The 20,600-nt window shown below is 27.6% G+C and overlaps 1 non-coding gene across 1 annotated transcript; it reads right to left on the bottom strand.

The window, feature by feature from the left end:
* Positions 1–9,430: 9,430 nt before the first annotated feature.
* On the bottom strand, positions 9,431–9,538 carry LOC131179635 (small nucleolar RNA R71). Its single transcript, XR_009148525.1, has one exon. It is a non-coding gene; the product is annotated as a small nucleolar RNA R71 (small nucleolar RNA).
* Positions 9,539–20,600: the final 11,062 nt, after the last annotated feature.

Here is a 20,600-nt window from a genome sequence, read left to right as displayed (position 1 = left end):
AATTTTTTATAGTTGGCAATGTCAAAACTTTTGATGGAATAAAATTAAATGACAAAATATACAATTTAACCATTATCATTGGAAAAGTTTAATTTAATTTATTTTTATTTTTTATTTAAATTGATTTAAATTTAATTTAATTTAAAAATTAATATTTATGAGTTAAATTTTTTAATTTATTGATTTAAATAAAAAATTAAAAAATTTATTTTTTTAATTTTAAGATTAAATTTTTTTATTTTTTTATTTAACCTAAAAAATTAAGAAATTTAACTTTTTGATTTTCTTAATTTTTAAGCTAAATTTAGCTTAAATTATAATTTCTAAACTCAATTGAAAAAAAAAATAAAAATAAGGCTCCGTTTATGTCATGAAAAATAATTTTTATATATGAAAATATTTTTTATTATTCAGTTATAATATTAAATTAATGATATATATTTATTTTATATATGTATAAATGTGTTCATATTTTAATAAGATTACAAAAGTTCAGAAAATGAAAAATGACTTCTTGTTTTAAAAAATGAAAGTCATTTTCTTTAAAAATGACTTAATTTTTCTTTTCCGTTGATCAATTTTTTTTAGTGTCCTAAATACTAGAAAATATAAAAAATATTTTTCAAAAAAATATTTTTTGTGAAATAAATGAAACCTAAGATAAGAAGTTAAACTTTTTTAATAAAAACAAGAGTGTAATTGAACTTTAAGCCAAATTCAAATAAATTTTTTAATTTTTTGAAAAAGTTTAAATAAATCTATTTATTTTTTTAAATAAATTCAAAATTTTACATTTAAGCTCTAATAAATTCAAATAATTCAAATTTAATAAAAAAAATTAAAATTTTAATTTTAATAATAAAATATTAATTTAATATTTTAAAATTAAAATTACTTATAATTTTAATTAAAAAAAAACACAAACTCAGTAACATAGATTCAAATTCAACATATCAAACCTAAATTAAAGCGGTGATCATAATTTATCATTTTTAAATATTTTATTTTCATATTTAATATTAAAGTAGTAAAAAATTTTTTGTACAATCTACATATTTATATAGTATTATAAATTAAAAGAAAATCAAAATTTTTTAATATATTCTCACATTTTATTTATTTTATAAAAAATAATTTATATACGAAAATATATTTTAAAAAAATATTTTTTATAAAAATATTTTTTATTGTTTAATTATAATGTTTAATTAATGATATATGTATATATTATATATGTATAAGTGTTTTTATATTTTAATAAAATTATTAAAATTTAAAATATAAAAAATAACTTATTTTTTAAAAAAAATTTAATATTTTTCTTAAAATATTTAATTTTTTCAAAATTTTAAATTTTTTTAATTAACATATATAATTATAAGATACTAATTTACTAAAATTTTAATAAATATTATTTAAAAATTAATAAAATGATAACATATATTTTTATATTTATTAAAAAAATGTAAACTGATACGGCTCGCGCGTGGATTCCACTGGACATGACACCTGACATTGAAAGCGGATGAAAGGTAGACAGCCACCAAAATGTTGTTATTGATTCTGGCACTAGGGAATGAATGTTTACGAATTCCAAGAAAAATGCTAATTTTTTGAGACAATTGAACCTTTTATTCAATATTCAATTAATTGAAAAAAGAAAGTTAGATGTAAATTCACATAATATTTTTTTTAATTCACAATCTAAATTTTAAAATTTAACAAAATATATGATTTAATTTTTATATTTTTAAAATTAAATAATTTAATTTTTAAAATTAAATAATTTAATTTTTAAAATTTAATAATTTAATTTTTAAAATTTAATAAAATTTATGATTTAATTTCTATTATTAATAATCTGTTAAGTTGCTGTTAATTTTAATAAAGATTATTAAAATATTTTTATTTTATTTTTAGATTAAAAATAATTTTATTTTTAAAATTTTATTTTTTTAATAATTTAATACTTAAAATTTTATTTTATTAATAATTTAGTTCCTATGTTTTTAAAATGTTCATCTTGTTAAATTAAAAAAATTTAAATTTAAATTATTAAAATATAAATTAATTACCTTACGATCTTTAAAATTTTTAATTAATTATAAAATTATTCATATATTTTATAAATTAATTATTAAATATTATTATTATTTATAAATAAACGTTTATAATTTTATAAAATTCTATTTATATCATTATTATTTTAATGATATATATATATATATAATATTTTCATATATTATATTATATTATTATATATATAAAAAGAAAAATATATTAATATGAATATAAATTATTATTAAAATAAAATTTCAAGGATTAAATTATTTTTAGATTGAAAATAGAGTTAAATTTGATATTTTTCCTAAAGAATTAATCTTAATTCTAATATTAGATACTAACTTATAGGTTTATTAAAACGTAAATAACTAAATTGCCTGGTTTTAAAACTACAGAGATTCATTTATAGGTTTAACCAAATCTCATAAATTAAATAGCCAATAAAATAAAATATTATGAACTAAATTATTTTCAGATTGAAAATACAGTTATGGATATTTTAATTATTTTTGCTAAAATTAGTGGTAACCTAATTGAAATTCTAACGGTAATAACTAAGTTGTAAGTGTTATTAAATATCAAAGACTAAAGTACTTGATTTTGAAAATACAGGAACTAAATTATAGGTTTTGTTAAATTTCAAAGACTAAGTTATAATTTACTTTTTTATATAAATAAAATTAATCATTTATATAAGAAATAATATAAAAAAATAATTTTAAAAATAAAATGGTAATTTAATATTTTTAAATTTAAAATTTATTTATAAATTTTAATTAAAAAAAAAACTCATAGCCTTGGCATTCAAATTCAGCAAATCAAACCTAAATCAAGGTGTTCATCATAACTTATCATTTTTACATATTGTTTTTCATATTCAATAATGAGGTAGTTAAAAAAAAAATATTTTCTTGTATTTTTAATATTACAAATAAATAATAAAAAAGAGTTATTTTTTAGAAAATGTTCTTTGATAAATAAATTATTTTATAAAAAATAAATTGAGATTATACTCTATTTATTTCGGAAAAAATAATTTATACATGAAAAATATTTTTCACAAAAATTATTTTATTAAAAATATAAAAATATTTTTATAATATTAAATTTAATAATATATAATTATATTATATATGTATAAATATTTATATTTTAATAAAATTATTAAAATAAAAAAAAATTAAATGCAGAGCCTTATTAGAGCCTAGGGGCCGTGCCCCTCTCAAATTTCAAAAATTTATTAATATATGCAATATATTATAATATTATATAATTATTTTTAATATATTCTTATTAATTAATTTCTCCAAAATAAACGTTAAAAAAAATTATTATTGTGAGTCAGTAGTGTTTAAATTTTTTTTTATTTTGTTTACTTTAAATTAAAAAAAATACAAATATTACTATTCTAAAAGCGCATATAATATTAATGCACTCTAACTCAATTTATTAGTTATATATATTTCAACTATTTGGTCATAAATTTAATTTTTTTAATAAATGAGTAATATTTTAATTTATTTAAATAGTTATTTATTGATTAATTTAAACTTTATTTATTAAAAATTTGTAAAAAAATTTATATATTACTATAATCATATACTTTTTATTTGACTACCATGATTTACTCCTTTAAAAAAAATAAAATTATTTTTCTTAAAAATGATTTAATTCTTTTTAATTTGAAAAATATTTTTTTTTTCATTTATTTTGTAAGCACTTCAAATACTAATAAATCCAAAAAATGTTTTCTAAGAAATTTTCATACCTCTACTATTGGTTAATTAATTAATTGAGTCCAGTAGAACCTCTCTATATATATGTATATATTTAAGTATTTTTAAATAGTCATATAATTTCCATAGTTTGTATCTGATTTTCTGTTCACTATATTAACAGTTACCATCAATTTATCATCCTTAATATATTTGATTTTTTTTATTAACATATATAATTATAAGGATGATAACGAATTGGCCCGATGAAAATATAAGATTTACTGTATTAATACTCACTCTCAAGTAGTTATTGACTGAAAGGAGTTTTGGCAATGCTTATGAATCCACGTACATACACATCTACAATCGATGTGGGAACCCGAAAGCTCAGTCCATACAAAAAAAAAAATACAAATCTTGGAAATTATTGAACAAAGGAATGATATTCTATTAATTGAGAATAGAACATAGAGGACAACTCAACATTTTTTTTTGGTATAAATGAAGTTAATAATTTATATAAAAAATATAAAAAATTTAATAGTGTTAATAAAGCATATAAATTAGTTAATAAGCAGATTGTACATTTCCCTTTTTGATTTTTTTATTTTTTTATAAGTTTTATTAGATAATTTTTAAATTTAGGTTTCTTATTGAATGAAGGATTTGTACCACATAAAGTATCCATCTAAAAATAATATAATTTACTAACAAATTCACATGAAAATCCCTAAATAAAGAGAAATAATCGGAAAAAAACAATAAAACACTATTAATAGAATATTTATACACTTAAAATATATCAATAATAATAAATCTAAAGATTTATTCATTTAAAATATATCAATAAATAATAGATTAGAAGCGATATACCTAGAGATCACTTCAAATGAAAAAAGATATAAACAAAAATTAGCAGAAAATAATAAAAGAGAATGAGTTATCATCAATGAAAACACACACCGTGGCCATCCAAAAAGGAGAACAAAAGAAGGAAAAGATAGAAAATATATAGGAGAAATGATGAGAAAAATAGAAAATGATTTCAGTACATAGGCAAATTCTTTTTGACAATCATGTATTTTTGTCCTCTATCAAAAAAACAAATACCATGGCCCCTCCAATACCTCTAAAATTTTCATAGACATAATTATCATTATATAGATGATATTTATCATCATATAGGTGACGTAAAATGTTAGCATCATTTATTTATTATTATATATTCAATAAATTTTATAGTATTGACACTCTAATTTTTTTTTCTAGCTTTAACATAATTATATAATTTTTAAATATATAACATTTAACATCTCAAAATATAAAAATAATATGTGTAATTAACAATTTTTAAATTGATTTTATTTATAACATTGCCCTTTAAGAAAAATTTTCTGATTCCAACTTATCTTAAATCCAATTGTTATTGAAATTTGAACTCTTTTATTTAATAGGTATAAAAACCCATTAAAACTTAAGCTCTTAATATTATTTAAATAATAATAATTTTAATTGATGATAGAAGATGTAAATATGTAAAATTAAAAAACTTTTATGATTAATAATGATATAGCACGTCTCAAAATTTGAATTAATCCTTAAAAAGCTCGGATCCTTTAAGTCTGAATTGGATCCAGATTCGTCACTAGAAGTAACCCAACATAAGGAGTTTAGATAAAATATAAGGAGTTGGGACAAGACCCAAAATGAGTTGGAAAAGATTATATGTCGAATTTGGATTGGGTTGAGATAAATAAGGTAATTTTAGAAATTGAATACATACTATTGCAATATGTTTTATTTCTATCAAGAATATCACTGAATAGTATGTTGCGTTTCCGTAATATATAGAAAAGAATAACTGGATGTAAATTGATAAGATTTCGAGTATTACAGAAAGACATTGACTTTTGCCCTATAAATAAGACCTTTAACACCTGTCAAGGTACGCAATTCATTCACCTCTTTCTATTTGTAGGCTTTCTAGAATTCATTCACCAATCCAAGAATTACAGGCAACATCAAATAGTTGAAAATCACATCAAATATTATAAAATATTTTAATGATATTAGGATTACTCTATTAAATTTTATTGTGATTTATGTTATTAATTAATTTTTATTAATCTTAATAAGTTATTAATAATTTTAATAAATAAAATTTCCTTACTTTATTATTATATTTTTTTTTTGTTTAACCCTTGTGGAATTTTTTCTCTTCACCCATGTTCTTTTAAATTGTAGACTATCTTTTGCCTTAAATTTCACGTGTAACATCATGGAAATAAAAGCTTTTGCATGTGTTAGTATGTTTGATAAGGAGAAAATCAAAAGAAATGGCAAGTGCTAGTGCTGCATGTGATAGAGCTTGGACCTTGAATGATGTTGCATTAAATCTCCGGTGTCGTGGGTTTAATCAGAGCATTAGAAAGGGGGATTAAAAAGTGAAGGGATCAAGCCGCGTGCTTCAAGCCAGGGGCATGAGTTGGTAAGCAAATATAAGGCTTGGCTCTTGTTTCGGATGGACAGCGAGGTTTCATCAGTTATTGCGGGCCAAGTAAGAGCATATTTTTATTTGAGGAAATTACGAGAAAAATATCATATAGTTTAACTCATTTTTCACTTTAGAGTTTGTAATTTACTTTGTGACAAAGTGATGCTTGAAGTCTTACACCGTCAAGGAAAGACGATTATCTGTCTCCTCTTCATCTAAATGTGCTAATGTGGAAAAGAAAGTTGCTGACGTGAAATATAAGATAATGAGGAAATTACAAAAAGTAATCTGTAATTTCACTAAATTTTTACTTTAGGGTCTGAGATTTATTTTGTGATAAAACGGTACCTTGTGTTAATAATCTGTTAGCAAACCATAATATTTTATCTGATGTTGTCAATTTTCGCTGATGTGATACAAAAATAATATTTTTAATTATTTTTTATAATAAAAAAAGAAAAAATAATTTACACACAACTAAGATATTTCATGTAAAGAAAAAGACTTTATTCACTTTGGACACAGTGATTTCGAAAGTGAAAGTATGTTGATATGTAGTTGTATATAAAGACCATGATTTCAAAATCACTATCAATAGATTTTTAAACACAGAGTTTGTACCTTCACTTTCAAAATTACTATCAAGGATCACTGATGTAGCATAAACTCTCAAGTAAGTTACTGGATTTGTATTATTAAGAATTTGGGTAGGAGCAACAGTTCTGCTATTAGAACGATTAAATTGAACTGATATTTTTTGCTGATTAGCCTTCTGTTCCTCTATTATATGAGGTGGCTGATACTTTTCTTCAGTTTGACATGAATTCTATTAGTACTGCCTTAAAGAGCTTGTGGTTGAAGTTACTGATACATACATTTTGCATAATCATTTAGGTTTAATTTCATAACCATTTTATTTGATTATTAGTCACTTTTAGCTAATTTCATTAGTTATTTACATAGTTTTTCATAATTGCCAATTTTGGATTAATTTGTAATTTTACTTTGTTTTGTAGGAAAAATGATGTTTTTGAGGGACTAAAAAAGAAATTTTGCCATTGAGGAGTGATTTCTACAGCCAAAGATGTCAAAAACAAGTTTCAAAGTTGAAGTATGCATTGGCCAAATTGCGCATAACTTGCCGCATAAGTTGTGCAGTTCTGCACAAGGAGAAGAAACAAGGTCCCAAACCTGCCTGCAGCTTCGCACCCTGTTCATGCAGCTTTGCACAGAGAGCCCAGGAACCAGCCGAAAACTGCATAAGGGACTGCATAACTTATGTAGTCCACTTATGCAGTTCCATAAAGTCTTCATAATGAGCTGGCAGAAGATTCCCTCATAAAAACACACCTCAAACACACCATTTTAGGGCTCCTTGTCAGAAAAAAAAGATATAAATAGGCCTTTATCCCATTTTAGAAGGGGAGGAAAAACAAAAGAGGAGTAGCAGCTGAAGAGTCAAAAAGGGGAGCAAAAATGTCACCCCCTCCATTTCCAGACATATTTCGAGTTTTCTTTCCTTTCTTGCATATTTCCTACCTTTCTTGTATTAGGTTTCTTAGTTCTTAGCTTAGATTAAAGATTTATTTCCATATTAACTTAGAATTTCTTGTGTTAAACATGGATTGTGAGTAGTTTTCTTTGATTCTGGAGTAAGGGATATAATATTTTAGTTTTTTTTTTGTGGATTTGAACTGGGTTAGTCCCAATTTAATAAAATTTATGAGGTTTAATCCATTTCTTGTGTGCTTATTCACATGCTTAATGAAGGGCCCCATTAAGTTATGTTCTTAATCCTTGGTTGAAGCACCGAAAGGAGAAAACCAAGTGATAGTTAATCAAGAAATTGGACTTAATTAACTTAGATCTAGAAATAGACTAAGGGTTAAGAGGGTTTTAATAGATTGATTAAAGAACCTAATGGATCTTAGTTAATTTTAACTCCACGAAAGAAGGATTAAGTTAATTAAGACACTCTTTGTCTCACTCGAAAGATTTTTCAAAGGATTTTAGAATTAATCTCCTTTAAACCCATAAATTTCGTAGATTGGGCTAGCTAGGAAAAATCCCAAAATGACTTAAATATGAACCCTTAACTCCAGAATCGTCTTTTATCAATTATTGCTTGGAATTTTACTTTTGAGTGTTTAGTTTAATCTCATTTATTAATTTTCATTATTAATATTATCAATTTCTTTATTTTGCGAATTATTAAATTAGTCATTGTTTGAATTTAGTTTTGCATTTTCATACCTTATGCTTCAAATTCCTAAATTTCTTTTATAAAATCTGATTAAAATACAATTTTAACATACTTTATTTTACATCAAAAATTCAATCATTAACACAACTCTTCGTGGGAACGATATCTTTTTCTATACTACTTGAACGACCCGTGCACTTGCGGTTGGGACACATCAAGTTTTTGGCGCCGTTGCTGGGGAGTTATTAGTTTAAGATTGAATTCTTGATTATTTTAGTTGTTTATAGTTTTATCTTTGTTATTTTTTCATTTTGTGTTTATTTGTTCTTTTTTAGGTACTCTTAATCTTTTATGAGAAGAGCAAGAAGCATAAGTGACACATCCTTATTATTTAATCCTGAAATTGAGAAGTTTTGTAGAGCCAACAAGAAAGAAACTTGAAGAAGAAAAGAAGCATTGAGAGCAGCTGAAATTGAACAAGAAATGGCTGAAGAAAGAGTTGGAATCGATGGTGATAATGCTGAAAATGATCGAAACAATGAAAATTCAGCTCATGGTGAAAAAGTTGTAAATGCTAATGTGCCTAAGGGAAGTATGATGGATCATGCATTTCCTCATTTTGATGACTTAAGAGAGAGTATAGCAAGACCAAGAATTGATGCAAATAGTTATAAGATGGATTTTGGAGTATTACAAATGATTCAGAATTCTCAATTCGAAGGTCATCCTTCAGAAAAATCCTCATACTCATCTTAAGAAGTTTGTTATGATCTGTGACATGCAAAAGCAACCAGGAGTGTCTGATGATGCAGCAAGGCTAAAATTGTTTCCATTCTCTTTGAAAGATAGAGCATTGGATTGGCTTGATTCTTTACCTCACAACTCAATTACAAATTGGAAGCAGCTCACTGATGCATTTCTTGCCCAATACTTTCCACCTGGAAAAACTCAAGAGTTGAGGAATCAAATAATTGCTTTTAGACTAAGAGAAGGTGAGACTCTTTATGAGTCATGGATGAGATGGAAGGAGTTGGAGAGACAATGTCCACATCATGCCATTCCTAAATGAATGATAAACTAGAATTTTTACACAAATGTCACTCCTGCTATCAGAGGAATCATTGAAGCTCAAACTGGAGGGGAATTCATCATTAAGCATGAAGATGAAGCTTATGAGTTGTTAGAGAAAATAGCAAAGAACAGTCATCTATGGAGTAGTCCAAGAGGGTCAACTCCAACTCAAAAAAGGCAAGTTGCTGGAATGTATGAGCTTGATCCATTCAACATGATCAATGCCAAATTTGATGCACTCACTAATGTCCTTGCTAAAAAAATGGAGGATTTAAGTATGCTAGTCAGTTCATCATCATGCTCTGGAAGTTCTCAACAAGTTGCTTATGCAGAATGAACAATGAGCTGTGGAGTAGATTATCCTTCATATGCTTGGAGGAATCATCCCAATTTTTCATGGGGGAATCAGCAAAATCAAGCTTCAACTCAGAACTTTCCACCACAACAACAAGGGCATCAATACCAACAACCTAGGCAACCACCACCTAGTTTTCAGCAAAAGAATGCAAATCCTGCACCTCTACCAAAACAGCAAGAATAAAGTTTTACCAGAGAAGCTTTATTACAACAAATTCTTGCTAACCAAACTAAGCATGATGAAGAGATGAGAGAGATGAAAGCAAGGCTGGAACAAATGCAAACACACAATAGGATGCTGGAAAATCAAATTGCACAATAAGCATGCTCATCAAGTACCAAATTTATGGGGAAACTTCCTAGTCAAACAGAAAATCCAAGGGAGCAATGTCATGCCATCACACTGAGGAGCGGTAAAATAGTGCATACTGAGAAGAGTGAAAAAGTTGAGAAGAAAGAAAATGAGAAAGATGTTGAGAGAGATGAAAAACAAAAGAGTGAAAAAAGGAGTGCAAGAAAAGGTAAAGAGGAGGTTAGAGAGAAAGAAGAGAAATATATACCTCCAGAGCCTTACAAGCTACAGCTTCCCTTTCCACAAAGATTTCAAAAAGCCAAGCTTGATAAGCAATTTCAGAAGTTCTTAGAGGTTTTGAAGAAGTTATATATAAATGTGCCTTTTATCGATGCTCTTTCCCAAATGCCTTCTTATGCTAAGTTTCTAAAAGAAATTCTCTCAAATAAGAGGAGACTTGAAGATTATGAGACTGTAGCCTTAACTGAGGAATGCAGTGCTATCCTCCAAAGGAAACTTCCTCTAAAGCTCAAGGATCCAGGGAGTTTTTCAATTCCATGCCACATTGGGGAATCATGTTCTATAAAAGCTTTATGTGATTTAGGGGCTAGTGTAAGCCTTATGACCCTCTCCATCTATGAGAAGCTTAACATGGGAGATCTTAAGCCAACCCACATTTCTCTTCAGTTGGCAGACAGATCAATTAAGTATCCAGAAGGGATTTTGGAAAATATACCACTGAAGGTTGGAAAATTTTACATCCCAGTTGACTTTGTCATTTTGGACATGGAAGAGGATTCTTATAGGCCAATCATTTTGGGGAGGCCTTTCCTGGCTACAGCTGGTGCTTTGATTGACATGAAAGGTGAAAAGCTTACTCTTAGAGTCGGAGAGGATCAGTTAGTCTTCAATATTGGCAATGACAAGAATAAGCAACATGAAGATGTAGACTCTTGTTTGAGAATTGATATAGATGATGAGTTAGCAAAAGAGCTATCCAAAGGCTTCTCTTGAAAGTTGTCTTGCCCATGAAGGGACTATCAATGATGAAAATCGAAAAGAGGCTGCATTTGCACAATATTTGAAGAGTAATCCACCTTGTCATATGGCACCAATCTTTCAACTTGAGCAAGTGGAGAAAAGTGAGGTCAAGCAACCATCTCTCAAAGAAAAAGATGCACCAAAGGTCGTCAAGAAAGAAATGGTTGGATTTTTAGACAAACCAACAAGGATCTTCTCATGTGATGGAAAGAAAATGAAGTATAGATTCATTGAAGCACCTATTGGCAATAGAGGCAATAAATTCCAATTCCAGCTACCATGAAGCATGAAAAGGGTCAAGCTAAGGACCATAAATTAGCGCTCTTGGGAGGCACCCCAAGTTCTTTTATTTTGCTTTTGTTGATTTACTTTTATTTGCATTACTTTTATTTTTATCTTAAATCTCCCCAAATTCAATTTTTGACATTGTTAAATCTTGTCCTTTGTAGATGTATTTCAATGGATGAAGGTTGTTGCACTGCTGGGGAGTAACTCTTAATATGATATTTCACCCATTAACTCTCCCAAGATTGGTTTATTTTCATTGCATAACCTGTGCAGGTCTGGTTTTTTGTTTATGCAGAGAAATGAAATTTTCAGCAAAGAGGGGTCTGCAGCACATGGCATTTGTTTCTTTGTTGAGGTTGGGTGTGTAACTTTTAAGTATTTGTGCTTATCATGTTAATATGATGGTAAGTGGGTCATTTTTGTAGTTTTGAGCTTATGTGGGTTGTGTGATTCAATGTGCACATGCTGCATTTTCTTGGCATAACTTGGAGAGTCCATTTTCTATTGTGGATAAATGCAACTTTATGCAGATTTTTATTGAGTTTTAATATGCTAAATGTTAATTTGCAGAGTTTGAGTTGAAATGGCATAATTCACAAATGCCTCTTATACAGAACTTACTTCTACAAGCTTGTATGATATAATTATGATGGATTTTGTATATATTGATGTGTTTTTTGTGATAATTTCTCATGATTTATGCTTCATAGAATTATATTTCTTCATTCTACTGTATTTTTCAAACTTGCAAATCATTTTCAATTGTAATCTCAATCTTGTTGAAATGTGCATAAGTAACTGCATAATTTATGCAGCTTTCAGACCACAATTTTTGCCATTTTTCATCTCTGCTGAAACCTGTATAAGCCTTTGCATAACTTATGCAATCTTGCATAACCAAATTTTTGCCAATTTTCATCTCTGCTGAAATCTGCATAAGGATGTGCATAACTTATGCAATTCTGCACTGCTACATTTTTGCCATTTTTCATCTCTACCGAAACTTGCATAAGTGTGTGCATAACTTATGCACTCTTGCATAACTTCAAATCCTGCATTTTCATTTCTGCCGAAATCTGCATAAGGGAGTGCATAAGTTATGCACTTTTGCATAACCACATTTTCTGGGATTCCATTTTCTGCCGAAACTTGCATAAGGTAGTGCATAAGTCATGCACTTTTGCATGACCAATTTTTCACACTTCCATTTTCTGCCAAAATCTGCATAAGGGAGTGCATAAGTTATGCACTTTTGCATAACCAATTTTTCAGACCCCTTATTTCTACCGAAACCTGCACAACTTAGTGCATAACTTATGTAGTTTCGCATTGCTTAACTTCCTGTTATTTCATTTTTGCCGAAACTTGCATAAGGACCTGCATAACTTGTGCACCATCACCTCTATCCCAGCCACCACCTCAACAGCAGCACCCCCATTCAGTTCAGTAACAGACCCTTTAGACAAGGGCAAAGCCATAAAAATAGATTGATTCTTGATCTATTCTTGTTTAGCTTCTAGTAGTTTCCCTTTATATACAGTGTTTACATTTTTATAGTTGCTGGAACAAATTTAACTTGCTTTGATTTAGTTTGCTGAACAAATTGAATGGATGGTAGCTTTGGCTTTTCACTGTTGCTTTACGATTGTGTGCTCCAATTTTGCATACTAGTGTACATTCCTTCTTGACCCACAACTCTTTTCATTTTTTCTATTATATAATTCTGCTGTAGTTTTTAGTCCACTGCACAACTTGTGCAGTTATTTATGCAACTCATTTCAAGATTTTGTATGCTGCATAACTTGTGCAGCCTGCTTATACACTGTATATATTTACATACCTCTGCTGGTGTTTGCACATTTTTCCTTGATATATCATTATGCTGCAGCTTTTCAATAAACTGCACAGGCTGTGAAACTTCTTCTGTAAATGTTCTGCATAGCCTGTGCAGTCCCTTATGCAACTCATGCCATATTGCACAGCTTATGCACTCTCCTTATGCACCTGTTTTGTACAGCATTTATTCTGCATAACTTGTGCAGCTTTCTTATGCATCACCATCATCTCTTGAATTCACATTTTAGATACTAAAACACTGCTCTATACCAGGTAACTCTTTCTTTTTGCTCTTAAATTTAACTATTCCTGGTTATTCCCCTTTGCTTTGAGTTTTGATGCTGCACTGCTTTAGACATTGAGGATAATGTCCAATTTTGAGTTTGGGGGTGTGCATTTTGATTTTATTTTGATTTTTGCTATATTTTTCACATATTGAGTATAGAAACATCTCATCCCATTCCATTTACATATATATTGTAAATATTTTACATATACATCCATACATATATATACATAACACATTTACACACACATTATACATTACTTAGAAATTGTACACATTGCACACAAATAGATTTCCTCCATTTAGTTAATGCATTGCTCATTTTTAGGAATCATGCATCATGAAATAAAATCTTTTGCCAAATCCCTTGAGTAATGAAAAGTTGCTTATGAGAGTGATTTGACTTACCTTTAGTTGGGTTTGTGGATTGAAAGTTTCCTAAGAGGTGCAAAGTTTTGAAGTGTTTATCCCTTGCCTATATCTTCTTAGCCAAAAAGCCACCCAACTAGTCATTTGGAGATGGGAGTGTTTAGAGAGAGCTATAGGATAAAAAGTAGTCAAGTGATGTCTCACCAATCCTAGAATAAATTTTCTAAACCTTTCGAGGCGAAAGACCAGCTTGTACTTGAAAAGAGAGATGATTAGGCATTCTTTGATTTAAACCTTTTCATTTTAAACCTTTGGCTTTTTTTTTCTAATTAAAATTAACCCTTGCAAACCCCTTTGAGCCTTTATATTCCTAATTTTTCTTGAAATCCTTATTGCTACCTAGCTAATGAACCAAACACTCCAACCCTTTTCATGAGAATAATTATTTATAATATTAGGTACACTATAAAAAAAAAACAAAACAAAAAAAAAGGAGAAAAAAAATAATAAAAAGGAGAAGAATTGTTTATCATGATGTAAAAATACTAGTATACATGCTTTTCATTATTGTCATTCAAATTGAAAGAAATCCACCCAAAGTAATTAAAGGAAATGAGTTTGGGGGTGGCATTTTTAGGGACAATCATCAAGAGAAAATACAAGATGCAAGCTTAAAGTATCAAAGTGTCCCTCCATTTTATGTATTTTGTAAAATATGCTAGCACTTGAAAATTCTCATTGTGTATTTCTCTCCTCCTTATATAAAAAAAAAGAAGAAAAAGAAAAAAAAAAAAAGGGTGTACCTTATGTTTCCAAGATTGAAAATATTCTCATGCTTTGAATCCTTTTTATCCTTTTTCTTCTTAGCCTCATTTTAAACCCCATAGCCCCATTACATTCCTAAAAAGACCTTTGATCTCTTGATAGTACTTGCTACATTAGTGGAGATAGGAGTAGAGAATTTGCCTATGGGATTGGAAATTATCCATTCATTCATTCAATTCCATCATTCTATATAGAGACACTTTGGCTATTGATTGTTCTAGAATTCTTTTTGAGCATGACTCTCTCTTTTGATTGGTTGGTTTGGGAATTTTGGATGATAATTGACTTGATGGCTAAGCGGTGAAAGCTTGGATAAGCATTAGATTCTTTGCATCTTAAAGGATGGGTATATGGATTGTTGGTATGGCTAAAGGTATGTTAAGTTACTTTAATAAGTGATTTTCATAGCTCTTTGGACAAGGCACCCCTAAAAATTGCATTATATTTTAAAGTTTGCTTGAGGACAAGTAAAAACTTGAGTTTGGGGGTATTTGATATATACATTTTGCATAGTCATTTAGGTTTAATTTCATAACCATTTTATTTGATTATTAGTCACTTTTAGCTAATTTCATTAGTTATTTAGATAGTTTTTCATAATTGCCAATTTTGGATTAATTTGTAATTTTACTTTGTTTTGTAGGAAAAATGGTGTTTTTGAGGGACTAAAAAAGAAATTTTACCATTGAGGAGTGATTTCTACAGCCAAAGATGTCAAAAACAAGTTTCAAAGTTGAAGTATGTATTGGCCAAATTGCGCATAACTTGCCGCATAAGTTGTGCAGTTCTGCACAAGGAGAAGAAACAAGGTCCCAAACCTGCCGAAATCTGCATAAGTTACCACATAACTTATGCAGATTCGTGCCTTGCCTATGCGACCTCACGGAAAACTGCATAACTTATGCAGTCTTGCACCCTGCTCATGCAGCTTCGCACAGAAAGCCCAGGAACCAGCCGAAAACTGAATAAGGGACTGCATAACTTATGCAGTCCACTTATGCAGTTCCATAAAGTCTTCATAATGAGCTGGCAGAAGATTCCCTCATAAAAACACACCTCAAACACACCATTTTAGGGCTCCTTGTCAGAAAAAAAAAAAGATATAAATAGGCCCTTATCCCATTTTAGAAGGGGAGGAAAAACAAAAGAGAAGGAGCAGCAGCTGAAGAGTCAAAAAGGGGAGCAAAAACGTCACCCCCTCCATTTCCAGACAGATTTCGAGTTTTCTTTCCTTTCTTGCATATTTTCTACCTTTCTTGTATTGGGTTTCTTAGTTCTTAGCTTAGATTAAATATTTATTTCCATATTAACTTAGAATTTCTTGTGTTAAACATGGATTGTGAGTAGTTTTCTTTGATTATGGAGTAAGGGATGTAATATTTTAGTTTTTTTTTATGGATTTGAACTGGGTTAGTCCCAATTTAATGAAATTTATGAGGTTTAATCCATTTCTTGTGTACTTATTCACATGCTTAATGAAGGGCCCCATTAAGTTATGTTCTTAATCCTTGGTTGAAGCACCGAAAGGAGAAAACCAAGTGATAGTTAATCAAGAAATTAGACTTAATTGACTTAGATCTAGAAATAGACTAAGGGTTAAGAGGGTTTTAATAGATTGATTAAAGAACCTAATGGATCTTAGTTAATTTTAACTCTACGAAAGTAGGATTAAGTTAATTAAGGCACTCTTTGTCTCACTCGAAAGAGTTTTCAAAGGATTTTAGAATTAATCTCCTTTAAACCCATAAATTTCGTGGATTGGGCTAGCTAGGGAAAATCCCAAAATGACTTAAATATGAACCCTTAACTCCAGAATCATCTTTTATCAATTATTGCTTGGAATTTTACTTTTGAGTGTTTAGTTTAATCTCATTTTATTAATTTTCATTATTAATATTATCAATTTCTTTATTTTGCGAATTATTAAATTAGTCATTGTTTGAATTTAGTTTTGCATTTTCATACCTTATGCTTCAAATTCCTAAATTTCTTTTATAAAATCTGATTAAAATACAATTTTAACATACTTTATTTTACATAAAAAATTCAATCATTAACACAACTCCTCGTGGGAATGATATCTTTTTCTGTACTACTTGAACGACCCGTGCACTTGCGATTGGGACACATTAGTTACCCCTTGAATTTCCTAGCACTTTTGCACCCCATGTTAGATTATTTTGACTTAGAAACTTAGCCATCATAAAATATTGGAACTGACAAATTGAGTTTTTCAAAAAGAATATACATAAACTTTTCCATTATATTCCCAAAGTGAAAGATCTCAAATTCCGGTTGTTTCTGATAGTTAAATAATTCACTTGATTTGCTAACAGTGCAAAATCTCATAGTACCACTTTGTCACAAAATAAACTATAAACCTTAAAGTGAAAATAAGCAAAATCACATGGTAATAGTTTGAAGATAGAAAGTTATCGTCTGCTAACGGTATGAAATGCCAGGGTATCACTTTGTACAAAGTAATTATTCTATTTCATAAGGTATAATTATTACAAAATATTAATATAATATTACAAAAATGATTTTCATATATACTAAATTCTTTTTGACAATCATGTCATTTTTTTCACTATCAAAAATAAATAAATAAATAAATAGCATGGCCCCTCCAACCCTTTTGAAATTTAGGAGAATTACTATTTAGTCATTGTATTTTAACAAAACTAATTATTTGGTTTTTATATTTTAAAAAATATACTATTTAGTCCCTATAAAAATTTTCGTTAAACTATTTAGTCCATTCGTCAAATTTTCCGTTACCCATACTTTCATAATACTATTTAGTCTCTTTATTTTAAAGAAACTAATTAGTTTGATCCCTGTATTTTGAAAAATACTACTATTTTATCCTTCTATTTTATTGAAACTAATTAGTTAGTTCATATATTTTAAAAAATATATTCTTAGATAAAAATAGAAATTTTGGTATGTGGAGACTAAATTTTAATTTACATCTTTTTTAAAAAAAAAATCCAATTTTTTAGAGATCATTTTTATATGTTCTCTACTTAAAAATAATTTTTCTTAATTATTTAGAAAATTTAAAAATATAATTAACTTTTTTATATAGACAACTTACATTATTTTTATTGACAGATGAAAATAAAGAGAGAATAAGGGGGAGAAATGTGTGGATATAGAGGAAAAAAAATATGGAGAGAGAAATAAGAAATTATAAGAAAGAAATAAGGATGAGAAAATTAGGGTAGTTTAGGCATAAAAAATAATTATGAAACTAAATAGTTAATAGAATCAAATTACATTGACTAATTAATGTATTTTTTCAAAATATAGGTACTAACTAATTAGTTTCACTAAAATACATGGACTAAATAATAGGTTAACTAATATTGACTAACGAAAAATTTGACGAAGGGACTAAATAATTTAACAGAAGTTTTTACATTAACTAAATAGTATATTTTTTAAAATATAGGGACCGAATAGTTAATTTCATTAAAATATAGAGATTAAATAATAATTTTTCTTGATATATATATTACTGAAAATTTTATTTCTTTTATTTTTTATTGGCTACTTAAAATAATTTATATTGTTTTATCATCACATAAGTAACCTGAAATATTAGAATCATTTATTTATTATATATTCAATAAATTTTATATTATTGGCACTCTAATTTTTTTTTTCTAACTTAAACATTATTATATAATTTTTGAATTAACATTGAACCTTTCAAGAAATAAGAACAATGAATGTAATCAACTATTTTTAAATTAATTTTATTTATATATTGTCCTTTAACAAAAATTTTCTGATTCTGCCTTTGATTTTAAGTTCTATATTCATTAAAATTTGAACTCTTTTATTTAATAGGCTTAAAAACCCATTAAAATTTAAACTTCATGCCATTTAAAAAATAATAGTTTTAATTAATAATAAAAAATGTAAATATGCAAAAATAAAAAAAAAACTCTTGTGATTAATAGATGAAAATCACATCAAATATTAATAAGATTTTTTAAAATATTTTAATAATATTAGGAGTACTCTATTAAATGTTATAGTGATTTATGTTATTAATTAATTTTTATTAATTTTAATAAATTATTAATAATTTTAATAAAATTTCCTTACTTTAATTTTTTTTTTCTTTAACCCTTGTGCAATTTTTTCTTTACCCATGTTCTTCTAAATTGTAGACTATGCTTTTGTCTTCAATTACACGTGTAAATCGTGGAAATAAAAGTTTTTGCATGTGTTAGCGTGTGAGACTAAGGAGAAAATCAAAAGAAATGATAAGTGCTAGTGCTGCATGTGATAGAGCTTGGAACTTGAATGATGTTGCAACTAAATCTCCGGTGTCGTGGGTTTAATCGGAGCATTAGAGAGGAGAATCAAAAAGTGAAGGGATCAGGCAGTGTGCTCCACGCCTGGGGCGTGAGTTGGTAAGCAAATATAAGGCTTGGCCCTTGTTTCGAATGGACAGCGAGGTTTCATCAGTTACTGATGGGCTAAAATTGTAATAGCATATTTTTATTTGGAGAAATTAAAAAAAAAAAGTTTCACCTATATTTAATTTTCGCTTCTATGATTCACTCAGTGATAAAGTGTACCTGAAGTTTCGTACTATTAATAAACGACAACTTACTGTATTCTCTCCATCTAAAGGTATTAATATGGAAGATAAAGTTGCTGATATAAAATATAAGATAATGAGAAAATCATAAAAAAAATATCATATTATTTTGTTAATTTTTTATTTTAGGGTTTGAAATTTAATTTACGACAAAGTCATAGCAAACAATAAAGTATTGTCTAATATTGTCAATTTTCATAGATGTGACAATAAAAAAATATTTTTAATTATTTTTAATAATAAAAAAAAAAATTAATTCACACGGACAAAATATTTCATATAAAAAAGAGACCTTATTTACTTTTGGAGACGATGATTTCAAAATGAAGCTATGCTGATATAGAATTCTACATAAAAATCCTGACTTTTAGAATCACTATCAACAAATTTCTAAACTTGGAGTTTGCACCTTCACTTTTAAAATCACTATCAAAGATCGTTGATGTAGCATAAATTTCTGAGTGTGTTACAGGATTAGTTTTATTAAGAATTTAGATAAGAGCAATAATTCTACCATTGGAGCGACTAGATTAAACTGGTACTATTAACTGATTAGCCACCTTTTCCTAGCTAATACCTTTCTTCACTTTGACATGACTTCCATTAGCATTGCATTGAAAACTTTGTGGTTGAAGTTGCCTCGGTACTTCCTAACACTTTTGCATATTGTGTCAGATTCTTCTAAACTAGAGACTTGGCTATCATAAAATACTAGAACTAGCAAATTGAGTTTTTCAAAGAAAATATACATAAACTTTTTCATGATATTCCAAAAGTGAAGGACCTTAGATTCTGATTATTTCTGGAAGTTAACTAATTCACTTGGTTTGCTAATAGCACAAAACCTCAGGATATTACTTTGTTACAAAATAAATCACAGCCCTAAAATTAAAATGAGCAAAACCACAAGGTAATTTTTTATAATTTCCATTTTTTTTTTAAATTCTATGTCAACATATTTCTCTTCCACATTTTCTGAATGGTGTGTGAATTCTGAGATTATAGAATTTGATCAGCAATTAAGATTTAAGAATTTTAACCCATCTGTTATTACTTGCTTAGTTTGGCCAATTTGCTTTGGTCGAGCACTTTGATTTTAGGAGAATGATTTTGCTGGACTCTTTTGATGCTATGC

The sequence above is a fragment of the Hevea brasiliensis genome, chromosome 4, assembly GCF_030052815.1.
Source record: "Hevea brasiliensis isolate MT/VB/25A 57/8 chromosome 4, ASM3005281v1, whole genome shotgun sequence".
NCBI lineage: Eukaryota > Viridiplantae > Streptophyta > Magnoliopsida > Malpighiales > Euphorbiaceae > Hevea > Hevea brasiliensis.
This window is presented reverse-complemented; position numbering and strand designations above follow the sequence as displayed.